Below are 16,687 nucleotides of genomic sequence, written 5' to 3'. Positions count from 1 at the left end.
ATGGCCATAGTTGACACTTCAGATATCAATAAATTTTATTTGTTTATTATGTTATATATTCTAACCCTGTCTTACACATTGCAAAAAATTTTAATCTAGTTATTAGTGTTATATATGCATAGAATAATAGAATCAAAGCTGAAAGCATGAGTTCATGTACACCAACCTTTCATTTTAGAGGTGAAAAATTGAGACCTGTAGGGGTTACCTTAATTGTCCAAGGTCACCTAGGTAGTAAGTACTAGAGCTAGGATCCAAAACCAATATTAGACAGTTGCTGATAGTTATTCAATGCATTACATTTTACCAAGTACTTTAAAATAATATCTCACTTCAACTGTATAAAAACCATGCGAAATAAGTGATGTTGTTAATCCTATTTTATAATTGAGGAAACTGAGGCAGATAAAGTTCAAATAATTTATATAGCATCACCAAGGTGGTAAGTATCTGTGATGGTTTTCTGGACTCCTGGACCAGAGCTCTATCCACTGCACCCCATAGTAGTTTTAACAAGGTAACGTAGATGGTGTCTATATTTGAACTTTTGACATAGTTTTGTAGTATCTATTCTACCAGGTATTTTGTCAATTTTTCCATCTTTAGTGGTCAAACATTATCCAGGTGGTATCAGAATTGTGTTGCAATGCTTTCTCCTGCATTGTTATCTTTGTACGTGATTTATGTCATTGTCTGTAGTTAGTAAAAATATTTTGTAGAGGGAATTTAGCAAACCCAACACATCAATTATTAATATTATTGGTAAAATTGACCTTGTCAGCTTTAATCTAGAAAACATGTTGGTTATTGGGAAACTTTAGGGAGTGAGCATAGATTGAAGATTACATACTGAGCTTCAAGGGATTTATAGTACTTGGTGCTTAGCATTAGCATTGTAAACAAATGTGTGTTTACAAATTAATGGGAATTGCAGGCTGAAAAGAAAATCATCTTTGTGAGTGGAATATTTAAATGCAAAAATAATAAAAATAAAATGCTTTAAAATAATTAGTCTAAATATGTGATTTTTTTCAGTTTTGAATTAAAATCCATATTTTAGTAGTTGAATTATAGTTTCCCAGTTTAATGAATCTAAAAAAAAAGAGGTAAGTATGGATTTTTCCACCAGAACTGCTCATACCGAGCAAATAGAGACTGCTGCTGACAAATAGAGGCTTTTCTAATGAGCTGATTTGAAATAGTGTGAATCTTTTTTCCTGGCTGGTCTTAGTCAGCTCTCATATGGAACTTCCTCTACCAATATAAGTTTGCACTTTCTTTGCAAAACACAATCTTAGAAAATTGTCCAGGGCAGAAAGAAGGGTAAATGATTTATCCAATATCACATAAATAGCATACTTTGAAAGTGGAACTTGAGCACGTCTTCCTAACTCTTAGACCAGATCCCAGACCAATATAACATGATGCCAGAAGTTCAATACTTGTTTACATTTTACTATAGTGCAAGACATTTCAAAATATCAAGCTTAAGAGACATAATTCAAATATATAGGAGATTATTTGATTGAAGTAAAGATAAAAATATCCTGATTGAAAGATCTTGAAACAATATATTACATTAAAGGTTATCCAGCTAAGTGGTTTTTATATCCAGGACAAATTTCTCCAAAGAAGATTGGATTTTAATTCAGATCACCTCTATTCAAATTCCAGTTCTAGAACTGATGGATATAGGACACTTGGCAATCTAGAAATTACTAAGCATTTATGAGAAGTCTACTATATGTGTCAATTACTATGGTAGGCCCTGGGCATAAAAAAGTCAAGAAATTTATATTTTATAAGGAGAACTATGTTCAAATATAAGTACATATATGATATAGGTGACAGTGAGTGGAGGTGTGATTCCATTGATATGTGAAATGATATATGGATGAAGAAATTCATTCAAGCAGTGTAACTGTCTAATCTACCACACTACTATTGTCTCTGAAAAATATTCTCATGTCTTTCAAGAAATTTTGAATGATTTTTATATCTTTATATATATATATATATATATATATATATATATATATATATATATATATATATATATATATGTAATGATCTATCTATCTATATATCTTGTATATATAATGTTGAAAAAGAGCTGGTAAAATTGACTTTTGCTCTGTTGAATCAAATGCATTTTTATAAACAACAGACAAGAAATCCAATAGAATATCACATTATCTATGTCTTTCTGTTAACTGTGAACTGGTAAGAAGTAGTTCCTAATTGAATATTGCTTGGGAAAGCTTGTCAGTAGTCTCCAATTTCCCTCACAGAGGATGATCTTGATTCATGTATAGATGACTCTCAAAATAATTTTGTATTAATGGAAAACCATGTATAGATGTCAGTAGCATATTCTTTGTGTCTCCTTTTATTGATAATAATGAAGTCTAAGATTTTTCCCTCTTCTCTTTTGTTGTATTCCTCTTCTTCAGATATCTTGTATATTGATCTCTTAATATCCTTGTTATTATGTTACTTTTAGTTTGGAACTACTTCATGGTATGCCTGCAAAAAAGAAAGTGCTATGATCTATATGAGCAAAGCAGAATTGCAACAGTTCAAAGAAATGTGAGATGCTCAAATTCAAGGAATCTACCCCAAATATCCCCATAGACTATTTGTACTGTGATAGAGCATTCCAAGATTGTAATGGTGTGATCAATCACAGTCAGACACACTGTAATTTGATTCGCTATGTCTTTTTGGTCCTCTCTGAGAATGAACAGCGTCTACTAACTTATGTTCAGTATTTGGAAAAAAACAAACAAAAAAGCAAAACAAAACACCATGGAAATAATTACAACTTGTGATCAACATTGTTTGCTGAGGATGAAAAGGTAGAGAAATTTTATGAAGAAATTGTGTGAAGAACTTGATAAAACTCTATGTTAAATTAACCTAGGATGTGACAGTACATTCAATGCAAAATAGGAAAAGGTGATGATGAGAAATATATGGGGGGAAACAAGGATTCCAGAAAGATAAGAACTGCATATACCAATGAAATCAATTTCCATTCTTCTTTTCTTTTTTTTTTTTTAACAGAGAGAAAAAATATAAAAACTCAGATCATTTAAATTATTTCCTAAAAGCATCAAATTATTAAGGGATGTTATTAGTTTTATAAGCAAAACATTCCATTTAATTACTTGTACTTCATGGATTAAGGCATTTTTTTTATGGAGATGTTTTTTGTGTTTAGAGGAGATCAATCATATGCTTATCTATGCTAATCAATCTGAATTTATTCTACTATTTAGTACCATGTCATTAGATTTTTAAAATAAAAGTTTTACTTGAGTGATTTCTATGCACACCTCATCACATTTTCATTACATAGTATTCCTAGAATTGTTAGTGAAAGGCAATGTTCATATTCTGATACAATATAGAAGTAAGTTAGAAGCTCAATAAGATAGACAAACCGAAAGGGAGATTGAAATTTTTTGATTTAATCTTCCCAATTGAGAAAAGATGGTCTGTGTTTGTAAGATGCCAAATCATCCAGAGGAAAAGTGAAAAGTTTAGCCAACTCATGGGAACCTTTATCTACCCAATGTCAAACTGGATTGCAAGTATTGAAAAAGAAAATGAAAATATATTGGGCAAGAAATTGGAATGTACATATATAATAAGAAATTTCCATGTCACTCTAATTGAAACAAGTAGCATGACCTGAAGTGGTTTAAAGTGGTTAAAAGTATCTAGCTCTTAAAGGACTTGGTTTTACTTTAGAAACCTTGTGCATATTGAAAAAATAAAATCGGAAATGCTACTAGAGATTAGATGAAAAGAGCACTGTAAGGCACTTGAATAGAAAACTAGAAATAGGGGTAGATAGAGCACCAGCCCTGACTTCAGGAGGACCTGAGTTTTAATATGGCCTCAGACCTTTAACACTTCCTATTCTTAGCTGTGTGACCCTGGGCAAATCACTTAACCCCAATTGCCTCAGCAAAAAACCAACAAAACAAAACAAAACAAAACAAAAAACTATAAATAAAGATCTAAAAACAAAGGTCCTCCTCTCTCACATAATGAAAATAGAAAAAAAAAACATTCAAAAGTATATTTTTTTGTAGTCTGGAAAACTCTCTGATATTTTGATCCATTCTCTGTCCAATGGTCTAAATAGCCTATCTATTGTCTGGTCAAATCCTTTATATCCTTTATTCCTTCTTGTATCCTTTATGGCTAATTCTGTCTCCAGAAACTCTTTCAGCGTCCCTCTCCCAAACACACATACATATCTGGAATATTTTTCTCTATAGGATCACAAGATCACATATTTAAAGGAGTAAGGGAATTTAGAATACTTCAAGTTCAGAGTAAGTGTCACAGCACAGGGTCACAGAGCTAATAGTGTCTGAGGCAGGTTTTGACCTCAGATCATCTTGATTCCTATATTATATATATCAAGCATTATACTATACAAACTATACCATTATAACAACTATACCATTATAACATTATAAATTATATTAACCAATTATAAATAATTATGACTAATTATTAAGTGCCTTCTTCTAGCATAGGTATTTCCAATTTCCTTGTTGACTAATTGTCCTTCTTCCCCCTCTACCCCATTATCTCATGGATGAGAAATAAATCTGATCTCTCTAAAGAAATTTTATGAAGAAATTAACCTAGGCCAATACCTTTGTGTTGTACCTCTTCTTTTTCAGTTTGTATTTATTTTATTCTTAAAATGGAATAAAACAAACATTTCTACAATATATTATATTAAAAAAAAGATGATTGCACAGGAAGATTTAATTAAGATCTAATTAAGTACAACTTGCTTGCTATTCTTTTTAAATGTGTAATAAATTTATAATTTAAATTTCTTTTTATCTTTTATTTTTCCCTCTTTTACTCCAGAGATGGCTACCATTAGATATAAACATTATATACACATATACATATATATTCATATATAATATCTATAAACATTCTATGCATAGATTTATTTGATCTTTCTCTGAATGTAGATAGCATTTTCTTTTATATGTGACTTGCAGATAATTTAGGTATTTATAATACTCAATTTTTTTGCTCAGTGTTGTTAAAACACTGTTGATGTTACTGAATACACCATTTTCTTGGTTCAGCTCATTTTGGCTTAGTCCCATTCTCTCCTCTGAGCTGCAGTCTCACATCACCAACTGACTATTGGATATTTAAAACTAAAGATAATTGACACATTTCAAATACTTGACCAAAACAGAATTCACTACCTTCCCTTCCATTCTTATCTCATTTTAAACTTCTCTATTTTTGTTGAAGGCAATATCATTATTTTAGTCTTCCAGATTTATAAGCTTGATGTTATCCTTGAGTGCTTCAGTGCTTACCCTTCCTTAACTATGATATTTCTCTTGCATCCAATCTCTTTTCTCTATGCTTATAGTTGTTACCTTCATCCAAATTCTCATAAAATCTTAAATAGACTATTAAGTAAATTAACAACTTTCTGATTGGTGTCCATATCTCAAGTATTCCTGTACTTCAATCCATCCTCTATGCTGTTGCCAAAGTGATTTTCCTTAAACACAGTTATGATGATGCCTTCTCTTCTCCATCAATTCAGTGAAGTTCATTACTTCCTATTGTCTCAAAGTTCATAAAGTCTTTAACTATTCCATCTATTTTTAGCCTCATTGAATATTGTTTCTTTTTCATTCTTTGATCTGGTTAAATCGGTCTTTTCTCGTTCTTCATGAACATGAAGCTTGACCCTCCTTCCTTGTATTTTTACACTGACTATTCTCCCATGTCTAGAATGAAACCCTTCTTTAACTCTAACTAAGAAAACCTCCTGTAAGATACAACTCAACTGTCACCATCCACATAAAACTTTTTCTAATCTTCTTTTCCAACTGTTAGTGCCTTTGCTACCTTTGTTTCTAACTACTGGGTATTTATTCTCTTTACCTTTATTCTATTATGTATTCATCTATGTATTAATTTTCCACCCTATTAGAATATAGTTATTGATACAATGAATTGTTTAATTTTTTGCATTTGTGTCCCTAGTATCTAGCACTGTCCTGGACACATACTTGATGCTAAATAAATGCTGGTAAATGGCCTGATTCTTTTTCAAAATCTTCCTAGTCTTAAAAATAGACACCCCCCCCCCAACAAAAGTACTTACTTTAATACTTCAAAACAGCCATGGTTTTAATAGAGGAGCTATTTTGGAACAGGCCCATGGAATTCTTAAAAAATGTATTTTTGAGTTGTCAAAAGATGTCATCTTATGGTAACTAATAAATTCTACTTAATTCAAATACTTCAGGATTTGTACTAGATTCTAGTGACACCCAGACAAAATCAAAACACTCTGATGAAGAGCCTTTCTGAAATTAGGTTGGTTGATTATTGGACCATAGACACATTGTTTATCATGATGCTTATATCCAGAAACATTTCAGCATGTATGCTGTTTTGTTATTCCTTTTCAGGTCCCATGTAGATGTACTAGAGTGAGAACCTAGAGGAGGGAAATAAGATTAAGTCAGAAGAGATCATAAAACCCTAAATATTAGGCATACAAATATGAGAATAGGGATTTTGAGGAACTGCTATTTTGAGAAAAAATACAAGAAATTTATTTTAAGATTTCAGATAAATATAAATGGTTACCTGATATTGTGTAGTATTTAGAACCAGCTACCCCTGATTTGAAGCTTCAAATGATGCTTCTTCTTCATTGCATCTCTATCCTAGGATGACAGAATTAGAGTGAGAAGAAACTTTGGAGGTTATCTAGTCTGTATATCTTATTTTATAGAGGAGAAAAATGGATCCTGAAGAGGTAAAGTCATTAAATAAAGGCATATGGATATATTGATTACAAATGGATGAGTTTAGACTTCAACCACTACACTCCCAGTTCAACATCCAATGCTTATTAAAATATCAAAGCAAGTACTGTGTCTAAAATTTTTTTTTAATTCCTGGAATTGCTGTCAGCATCCTTCTAGGATATCCTTCTCATTCTTTCTCAAATAAACTCTCATTCTTTTTCTCTTTCTCTCTCTCTGTCTTTGTGTGTGTGTGTGTGTCCGTCTCTGTCTGTCTGTATGTAAGTCTCAAATGATGTCAGTGTTATTAGTTATTATTATAATAATGCTAAGAAATAATATAGTGGATAGAGAATTAACAAGGTCAAGAATTGATCTTGTTATCAAGGGCCCCCCATGACATGTATTGAATAAGGCTGAGCAAATCATTTATTCTTCTAGGTAGCCAGGAAACTCTTTAAAATTATGTTACCAAAGAATTGCCAATCTCCAATAGTAAACAGAATAATCAAGAGTTAAAACAGATAAGTGGTGCAGTAGATAAGAGTGCCAGACCTGGAAGACCAGTATTCAATCTTGCTTCAGATATTCTCTAGCTGTTTGAGCCTGGCACTTAACCCTGTTTGTTTCAGTTTCCTCATCTATAAAAATGAGCTGGAGAAAGAAATTTTCAATGGAATGAAACAGTGCTTAATACTTGATATTTAAAAGCTAGAGGAAATGTAGTGTAGTAGCTACAGAGTCATCCAGAGTCAAAAACAAGTAGGCTCAGATCCTGACATATGGGCAGACTGTGTGACCTTAAGAAATTCACTTATTCTTTCAGTGTCCTAGATGCCCCTCTGAGATTTTAAATTGAATATTTCTATATGGACCTATAGAAATAATTTTCTAATAAAAGAATTACCTTTACCAATAATATGCCCTTGCCCCACATCACTCAATCAAGAGGTAATATAAGATTAATGTGCATTATTACCTATGTGATTCTGGGCAAATTATTGAATCTTTGCCTCAGTTTTTTTAAATTGCAAAATAGAGATAATACTAACACCTTCCTTCCAGGAGAGTTGCAAGGATCAAATGAGATAATATTTATAAAGTGAAGCTCTGGGCACATGTTGGTTTTTCATAAATGATTTTTCCCTTGCCCTTCTCACAAAATTAGGATTTCTTATGGATTTCTTTTAGGCAATTTTCATTAAACATATGCATTTTTTTCAAAAGTATCCATATAGTAGTATGAAAGCTAACTACCAAGGGGAGGTATAAAAAGGACAGCTAGATTGTGTAATAGATAGTATAGAAGCCTGTTGTCAGAAAGCCAGAGTTCAAAGCTAACTTCAGACACTTAGTAGAGTTGTAATGACCTTTGGCAAACCACCTATTCTCTGCCTTCCTAAAACTGCTTTAAAAATGGCAAACCACTCCAGTATCTTTGCAAGAAAATCCCAAGGTCAATATTAAAAAAAAAAAAAAAGATGAGTCTTATTGGTTTTGAGCCTGATTTGCTATGGTCGATGGAGTCACAAAGAATTGGACATGACTGATCAACAAAGAGCTATCTTCCCTTGCTTGCAATATGCATTTATCCAGTGGTATTTTTATAATAGTATTACAGGTATAGAGAACAAGACCTGAATTGTGAACTTTGTTCAAAGACAATAACCCCAGGTGAGGCAAAACTTTTTCTCATCTATAAAAGGAGCAGTTTGCGATGGCATCTAAGACTCCTTCCAGATCTAAATCTATGATTATATAAATGCAGATGACAATGATAAGATTTTGTATTACATCTGCCTAACTTCTATGGTGATAAGCCCATTGGAAAAAATTTTTCAAAATAACTTGAAAACAGAATATTCACAACCAATAAAACTTTTCTTCAGTGAGATCCAAAGAAGCTTCATCTTTTCATCTTCCCTTTATCTTTTTTCAATAGGTCTCAAGTCCTTTCAACCTACATTCTAGCAAGAGTCATATTTCTTGGGTTTGTTGAAAGATAAGTTATTTAAACCAGGAAAGGTCCTTCACAATTATTGTATACAACCCATTCATAGGATAGTGAAAAACATTTATAGAAGTTGAAGTGCCTTGCACAATACAATGTAGAGCCTGAATTTAATCCTAATTTGTCTGACTTGTAAATATTTTGTAGAATTCACTTGTGAATCCATCTGGCCTTAGAGATTTTTTTTTTTAGAGAGTACATTAATAATTTGTTCAATTTATTTTTCTAAAATGGAACTTTTAAGTAATTTATTTCCTCTTCAATTAACCTGGGCTATTTATATTTTTGTAAATATTCATCTATTTCAATTAGATTGTCAGACTTGCTGCCATACAGCAAAATAGCTCCTAAAATTGCTCTAATTTGTTTTTCATTGGTGGTAAGTTTACTTTTTTCATTTTTGATTCTGGTGAATTGGCTTTTTATCTTTATATTTTCTGATCAAATTAGCCAAAGGTTTATCTATTTTGTTGTTATTTCATAAAACCAACTCTTATTTTTATTTATTATTTATAATTTTATTTTATTTTTTAGTTTTTATTTTATTAATCTTTCCTTTGCATTTCAGCATTTCTAATTTACTATTTAATTGGGGGTTTTAAATATGTTCTTTTTCTAAATTTTAAAATTGTATGCCTAATTCATTGATTTCCTCTTTATTTTATTCATGTGTCTATTTAGAGATATAAATTGATCCCTAATAATTGTTTTGGCTGCATTGCATAGGTTTTGATATGTTATATAATTATTGTCATTCTCTTGAATGAAATTATGGATTGTTTCTGTGATTTGTTGTGTGATGCATTCATTCTTTAGAAGTAGATTATTTAATTTCCAATTTGTTTTTATTATCTTCCCTGCCCCCTAATTGAATATAATATTTATTTCATTGTGGTCTGAAAAGAAAGCATTTACTATTTCTGCCTTTCTGCATTTGATTGTGATATTTTATGCCCTAATGTGTAATCAAGTGTCATGTACAGCAGAGAAAAAAGGTTGTATTCTTTTCTATCCTTATTCAATTTTCTCTGGAGGTCTATCATTTTTCAGTTTTCTAGTATCCTATTAACCTCCCTAGTTTACTTATTGTTTATTTTGTGGTTAAATTTGTCTGATTCTGGGAAGGAAAGGTTGAGGTCTTCTACTAGAATAGTTTTGCTATCTATTTATTCTTGTAACTGGCTTAAAATCTTCTCCAGGAATTTGCTTGTTCTACTACTTGGTGCACACACATTTAGTATCATTACTACTTCTTTATCAAGATGTACTTTCCTTCCTTATCTCTTTTAATAAGATCTATTTTTACTTTTGCTTTATCTTAGATCAGAAGTGTTACCCCTGCAGTTTTTACTTCAGCTAAAGCATAATAAATTATGTTCCCGTCTTTTACCTTTACTCTGTATGTGTCTCTTTGTGTCAAATGTGTTTCTTCTAAACAACAAATGGTAGGAGTTTGCTTTTTTAATCTATTCTGATACTTGCTTTTGTTTATGGAAGAGTTCATATTCATAGTTATGATTACCAGCTCCGTATTTCCCTCCATTCTATTTTCTCTCTGTATATACTTTTGTTCTATATTTCGACCCTGTCCTCAATCCTTTGTTTTTTTTTAACCCACCTCACCTACAGCCTTATCTCCTATCAGCCCTCCCCTTCTCTTACTAGTGTTTTTTAACCACCTCACTAGCTATCTTATCTTCTATTAACTCTTCCCCCTTATCTTACCTTTCCCCCCCTAATTTTTCTATCTCTCCCTTCTATCCTGTTTCTCCCTTTTTATCTTTTCTCCTCCTGTTTCATTATAGGATTATATTAATTTCTATACCCAATTGAATGATAACATTATTCCTCTTAGAGCCCAAGTGATGAGATCAAGCTTCAGACAATGCTAATCCTCCTTCCTTTTCCTGGATTGTAATAGGTCTTTTGCACCTATTTATGTGAACTAATTTTCCCATTATACTTCACCTTTCTTTTTTCTCCAGTGCAGACCTTTTTCCACCCCTTAATGTCTTTTTCTTTGATATCATCGCATCAGAGTCCATTCACAACCACACCCTTAGTCCATGTGATGCCCCCCTCTGTCTGCCCCAGTGACAAATACAGTTCTCAAGAGTTATAGATATAGATTTCCCTTAGCGGAATGTAAACAGTTTAACTTTTAAATAATATATATTCCCCCCCCCATTTTCCCTTTCTATGCTTCTCTTGAGTCCTGTGTTTATAAAGTAAATTTTCTGTTTAGTTCTTTTTTTTTTTTCTCAATAGAAAGGATTGAAAGTCTCTAACTTAATAAAGTGATAGAATATAAGTGGAAAATAGAAATAGAAAAAAAAAGTCATTGTTACTACCTCAAAGTGATCCTATGTGGAAAACAATGGGAATATTATTGCCAAATTTTGAAATGCCCAGATCAAAAAGAAAAATTTGCAAGAAACAACAAAAACAGAATTCAAATCTGCTGGAGCTACAATAAAAATTGTATAAGACTTGGCAGCAGCTACAACAAAAGATCACAGGTTGTGGAATCATATCTACTGACAATCAAAAGAACTAGGTCTGCCACCAAAAATATCATATCCAGCAAAATTAACTATAATCCTGAATGAGAAAAAAATAGAAATTCAATGAATTTGGATATTTTCAAGACTTTCTATCAATTAAATCTGAACTTAACAGAAAATTTAACATATAAGGATCAATATGAAAAATCAATTTTAAGAAACTTAACATGGACAAAATATACAAAAATGGACAAATTATTTGTGTTTTTATACATAAATGTGATATATATACATATATATGTATATATATACATATATATGTATATATATATATATATATATATTTATATTTATATATATACATCCATACACGCGTCTTGATAAGATTCACATCAACAATAGGGTAGATCAAAAGAAAGATTGACAGAGTGAAGAAATAACAATCATGTTATACAAATGAGGTGCAGAGGAAGGAAAGGTACAAAAGCATTAGTGAGGAAGAAGGGCTTGTAGTTCTGAAAACCTACTCATATAATTAATGGTTTTAATAGGTAAAGCCACACATATGCCATGAAGAGTAGTATAGCGTCTTCGAAAATCTAAAGAAATAAGGGGGGGCAGGATGGATGGATAGAGAAGCAAAGAGTAAAAGAAAAAGACAAAGAAGGGAACCTTAGATGGGGAGAGTAAGTTATGGAACAGAATTTAATTAAAGAGGCAGCAATGATAGGAAAGACGTATTTGTATGTGGGATGTGTGTGTGAGAGAGAGTGTGTATGTATCTCTGTATCTATATATGTATAAATAAATATATCTATTCTGAAATGTAGCTTCCTTGGAAGTGGTGGGGGAGATGAAAGGGGTAAATACAATAAAATTTAAAAAGCTGAGCAGCAAAGAACCAAAGAACAATTTACAAGGAAGTAAAGAGAAAAATGGTCATTCATGAATATAATTTCTTCTACTAATATATTATATTCATGAATGACCATTTTTCTTGATCAAGACTTTCTTGATCAGAAAATTTGTTATATATTTTGAATCCTTCCTAATGTTCTTCTGGCACATGTCAACATGTCAAGGTTCTCTTTTGTTTTGCTTTATTTATTTTTTTTTTCTGCTTTCCTTTTTTTCTTACTATTTTTTTTTCAAATTAAAAAAAAATAAATAAAAAGGAAAAAAAATAGTGAGTTCTTATTCCAGAAGCTGGTGTCTTTGGATTTATCAAATACTAAGTTATTAAAGTTATTGATTATTGTATCTAATTAACCTAACGTATTCCACTGATCCACTACTCTTTCTTAGTACAAATGATTTGATGATACTGTTTTATAATATAATTTTAGGTCTATTATGGCTAGGCCATCTCCAAAAAGAAAAGAAAAAAACCATCTTTGCATGTATTTTCAAAATTAAAACCTATTATTAAAAAATAATTAGCAGAGCTAAAAGTCAAATCTCTATCTTCTAACTTCATTTGACCATTATAGGTTAAGTTGGAATACCAGGTCATGTCAACAAGGACTTGGTAGATATGTAGTTGTCACTTAATATCTAATTACTGTTGTATAGGATAGCATTTTTGTTCTGATGGTTTACAAGGTTTGCAAAAAGGAATCTGACCCAATTTGTGATGACATTTTATTAAGCATCATCTCTGCCTGTTTTTTTGGTCGTTAGGAAAGTCACATTGTATGTCTACAAGCACTATCCCCTCATTCTGTTCCATACATTTTTATTTCTCTGTCATATTACATAGTGTTACAATCAGGGAATGGTTGTAGTAACTGGCATTTTGGGGTAGGCAGCTAGGAAGTTGTCAAAAAACAGATGATTTTACTTATTTCTCTCTGCCTGGTCACACATTGGAAACTTTTAAAATCTTTTGGGGGAAAATACTTCAGGTGAAAGGTACAGCATAAATAAATGCTGAATTTCAGAAGTATGCCATTGTTGAAGGCAAAAGGAAATAACAAAAATCTTTGTGAGGGATCAAAATTGTTTTCAAATGTCAGTATCTTGGCAAGGTTGAAGCTGGATGAGGAATTAAAATAAAGAACCAAGTCATTTAATAGGTTTTTTTGTTACAATGTTATATATTTTCTATCTGGAGCGTACAGGAGCTGTTTAAATGCTTCTATGAGCTCAGTTTTAAATCTCTTGAGCTAGGACTGCCAATTGTGACAAATTATTTTCAATTATGTGACTACTAGTCACCAGAGACTGAAATAAATTGGATTTTTTTCTTGAATATTGGAACTGGTGTTTGACTAGGCCAAATTGCTACTATGGCATCTGAATTGTTTGGACTTTTGATGTGTTAAAGGGATGTATTTGCCAAATCCTTTACATAACACTTTTGATATAACAGACACCTAAAGTCACATACAAAAAGATGCAGCATATGTAGATATAAATATCAATAAGGTTCAATTCCTTCTTAAGGACCATTTGTCTCACCTATGAAATATAGCATTATGAAATAGATAAAATCAATTGTCACAGTAGTTCAGAATATATTAGTTCAAGCCTTGAGTCTGACACGTATTAATTGTGAAACTATGGGTAATCCTTACTCAACCTTTTGATTTTGTCAATTAATTTAAGACTATAAGTAAAAGATAAAGTTTTGATTTGTATTAATTGAAGGAATTTGCCTACCTGCAAAGATGGAATTCACAGGTCTGGACCAAAATAATTAAAAAAAAAAAGACAACAACAAAACATCCTTAAGCATGCTTGTAATACAAGAGGAAACTTTTTGTATCATTCTAAGTACCAAGTGAGTCAGTTCTGTGACTCTCCTTTTTGAGAGGCTGGATTTATGCTTTATTATCTGGAACTGTACATTTAAGTAAATGTATAGATAACTTCTTGGCAATTAGAGTGGTTCTGGAATGGAGGGAGAAGATTGAGGGGAAAACCATGCTGGTAATTCAACAGTAAATTGACATTTTGGCAGGTTTGGCTTCTAGCTCCATCTGGGTAGCCAAAGATAGGATGACAGCCAAAAGAGGATACTGTTCAGACTTGTGCTATCCCTGAGGGAAAGCTAATATTTCCCTGGAAAGGCCTTTTTGATGAAAAGAATATTTTAACAGCACAGAAGCCAGTCCCTCACGATTTGGACCTTGGTGATTAATTTAAGAGACACCTTTATTGCTATGTTGACTATACATTTCTGAAGTAGAAGCAACAGAATTGGGAATATAGCATAAGGAATTTAATTCCACAAATATTTAGCATATATACAAAGCATCAGGCTAAGTGTTGAGATACAAAGGTGAAAATTGCCCTGTAGCTTCCAACAAAGAGCTTACAGTCTAATGTAAGAGATAAAAATACCCATATAATTAGGTTATAAAGAGACTTCAATGAAGGTCAAATGGAGACAAAGAAAAAGTTCTCCAAAAATATGAAGAGACGGTTCTTTTCAGTGAGGAGAGGGGGGTACTCTGGAAAGGTTTTATGGAGGATTTGGCACCTGAGCTTGGTCTTGAAGAAAGAAATATTCCAACAGATGAAGATATGCAAAGGGACTGTATTTCAAACAACTTGTGTAAATACATGCAGGTGGAAGAGGGCAAGATGAAAATGGGAAATAGCTTATTAAACCAATTTGGCTAAAATATAAAATACACAGAATGGAGCAATATGGACTTGCTTTGGAAAGGAATTGGCATCAATCTTGCCAAGAATTTAAGGATAAATGTGGAAGACAGATTATTCTAATTAATGAAATCTTAAAAATTAGAACAAGTTTTCAGAAAAATATTGTTTTGACACATGACCTTGGAATGGGATTATTTGTTAAATATAAAAGTTTCTGACTAATATAGCTACTGACTAGTCCCTGTTCTTCAACAAAGTTGCATTATGTTCAATTTTTAAATATTTTAATACTATGATATCTGTTACATAACTGACTCAAGTCCTTCCTCCTCTACAGTAAACATCCACAAATCCTCAACCAGTTCTTATGTTGCATATCTTCTTTATTTGTTATTTTGATGAGTCATTATTCTTCATCTGCCCCTTTTAGGAAGGCTCCAGCTATAATTCACTTTATTCTCTAATGGCTATTTTCTCACCAACCATCTTGCCATCTTGAATATAGACCTAGGTGCTTGTAAACCTCCTTCCTCGGGGTAATCCTGATTGATGACTTATCTTTACTCCTTCCATTTCTGGAATCTTGATCAAATCAACTCTGCAAAGTATCTGTGAAGGATTTGTCAATCTATATTCTTACATCCCTGTTTACTATTGGACAAAAATGGTCCCTCCCTAGTTACCACTTCTTTATGTATATTGTCTTCCCCATTAGGCTCCTTGAGAGCTACTTGAAAGCAGGAACTGTTTTTACTTTTGTATTCATATCTCCATACTTACCAGAGTCATTGACCCATAATATTTTATTTAATAAATACTTTTAAATGAATCAATTCTTGTAAAGATCTCAGGTGTCCATGTTCTACTAAAATTAAGTATCCAAACTAGAGGATAATACTCAATATTTCCTTTGAGAAGAATTAGATACAGTGGAACCATCAACTTTCCAGATCCTGTTCTCTGCTCAAAAGAATAGTCAATGATTTTTTTAATTTAATTTTTGTTTTCTGCTACTCTTCATATTGTAGCTATTTAGCTATTTACCTTGAGAATATGGACTGGATAGGGTGAACTTTTGGGCAAGGTCAGAAATATCCTTGAAAGACTAGTTTTTGAATGAGAAAATAAGAAGGTAATTTTTGAGTTTGTTTTAATATAACAATAAAATAATTATTTTCTTAATTTGGAATATGTAAATAAATCTGAAACTTCATCAATATCTATATTTCCTATAAGAAAAGAAGGCATAGTACATATTCTTCATGACATGGCTAATGAGTATCAGAAGCATAGTTTCTTCTGACTATAGAATGCTCTTTCCATTACACCACACTATATTAATAAGTTTGCAATTTGTTCCTTTCTCCCTTCATAATTCTCCTTAAGTTCTAACTTAGATAAGAGCAAAAAAAATATCCAGTTGTAAAATCTGGAATATGATTTTGTTATGGTTGACATCAAAGGAAAAAGAAAATTATATAACAAATGTGTGAATAAATCAATTTCTGCAAATTGAGTTAATTTGCTATCTTAAAAGCAGGTTAATTATTTTCATCTGAAAGCAGGTCTTCTAGGGGAAAGGTCCTTACCATATAAAAGCAGAATTGAATCTTTTGCTGACAATCTATTTGACTCCCGCAGGCCCTGTCACTGAGTTCACAAGGTGCACAGCTCCTGAAAAGTGTGCCTTACTTCACCGACATCTTCCAAACATCTTCAAAAAACCCGAG

At 31.9% G+C, this 16,687-nt stretch overlaps 1 long non-coding RNA gene across 1 annotated transcript in view; it reads right to left on the bottom strand.

The window, feature by feature from the left end:
* Positions 1–2,368: 2,368 nt before the first annotated feature.
* The window catches only part of LOC141541250 (uncharacterized), a 64,201-nt gene continuing 49,882 nt past the window's right edge, over positions 2,369–16,687 (bottom strand). The window contains exons 3-5 of the long non-coding RNA XR_012481707.1: positions 6,670–6,749; positions 6,179–6,517; positions 2,369–2,526 (exon numbers count right to left, since the gene is read on the bottom strand). This is a non-coding gene — a long non-coding RNA (uncharacterized LOC141541250). The remainder of the gene's footprint in view (positions 2,527–6,178; positions 6,518–6,669; positions 6,750–16,687) is intronic.

This window comes from Sminthopsis crassicaudata, chromosome 4, assembly GCF_048593235.1.
Source record: "Sminthopsis crassicaudata isolate SCR6 chromosome 4, ASM4859323v1, whole genome shotgun sequence".
Classification (NCBI taxonomy): Eukaryota; Metazoa; Chordata; class Mammalia; order Dasyuromorphia; family Dasyuridae; genus Sminthopsis; species Sminthopsis crassicaudata.
This window is presented reverse-complemented; position numbering and strand designations above follow the sequence as displayed.